General features: G+C 44.4%; 1 protein-coding gene across 1 annotated transcript in view; it reads left to right on the top strand.

Annotated features, from left to right (window-relative positions):
- LOC102832201 (transmembrane protease serine 11B-like protein-like) overlaps window positions 1-1146 on the top strand; it is a 74755-nt gene that overhangs the window by 961 nt on the left and 72648 nt on the right. The window lies entirely within an intron of this gene.

Here is a 1146-nt window from a genome sequence, read left to right as displayed (position 1 = left end):
TGAGGGGACCCAACCACTTGCCTTGATGTCTCCTGGGCAAGCAACTTGCTTGTTCTTGTAGTAACAGTTGGTCTGCCTATATTATTTTGTATTTTTCCTGTAGGTCTTTCTTTCAAGAAGTATCTTTTGTTCTTCTAGCTGCTCCAGGGTATAGGTCTGAGTATGCCCTGTACAGTGGTTGCCTCACAAGAATCTGTGTAGGGCTCTTCTTACAGCATGGTGGAGCCAAATGTCTCTGGGCAAGAGGCTTGCCAGTAGAGTGAAAAACACTTTAGCATTTGCTTGTGCAGGGCAAGAGAAGTCTGAGTATGCCCTATGCGGGGTTGCATGTCTCCTCCCATCCTACGAGGGAGCTATGGTAGTGCCTGGGTAGTGTGGTAGCAAAAGAGCCACGCAGATCAGGCTTGAGTAGCATGGCATGAGTTTGGTGGCAGAGGCTTAAAAGTGCTCATGAACCATGAACCATGGCATGCCCGCCTAGTGACATAAGAATTGTTGTTAAGTGCTGTTGCATCAGTTCTGACTTATAGCAACCCTGTCTGTATAGGGTTTACAGCCATTTAAATCTTTGTGGGAGCAGAAAGCCTCATCTTTCTCCCATGGAGTTGCTGGAGGGCTTGTTCCACAGACCTTATGGTTTGTAGTCCAGTGCTTATCCTACAGAACCACTGTGCTCCTACCACAAGTAATTTAGGGAGTGGTAAGCAGTTTCCCTTTGAGACTCTGTTACTATTTTCTGTTTGTTTTCTGCAAATAAAAACAATGGCTTTCATATCACATAAGACCATTATTGTAAAAGCTTAAGAACAGATACCCATACTAAAAGGGAAAAAAAATTCTTTGTTGGTTACCAGCCGAGGGTGGTGGTAGTAGTGGTGAGGGGATGATAGAACACAAGGTAGGAGATAGAAACATCATAGTTCAGGTGTTGGGGAGGGCAATACACAAGAAGGAAGAGAGGAATGGAAGAACAAAGTAGAGAGGGGAACATTTAGCATGGGCTAAATGGGACAGAGGTAAATAGTGATGTATGCTCAACCTTGGAACAACTGGGCTCTGTGATACAGGGATTGACGCACAGTCTGAGTGGGTAAAACAGGGGAAAAAATGTTAAGATGCTTGACTATCTTATGAATATTGGTTTCC

Source organism: Chrysochloris asiatica, unplaced genomic scaffold (genome assembly GCF_000296735.1).
Source record: "Chrysochloris asiatica unplaced genomic scaffold, ChrAsi1.0 scaffold00254, whole genome shotgun sequence".
Classification (NCBI taxonomy): Eukaryota; Metazoa; Chordata; class Mammalia; order Afrosoricida; family Chrysochloridae; genus Chrysochloris; species Chrysochloris asiatica.
The sequence above is the reverse complement of the archived record's forward strand: the minus strand, read 5'-3'. Positions and strand labels throughout refer to the sequence as shown.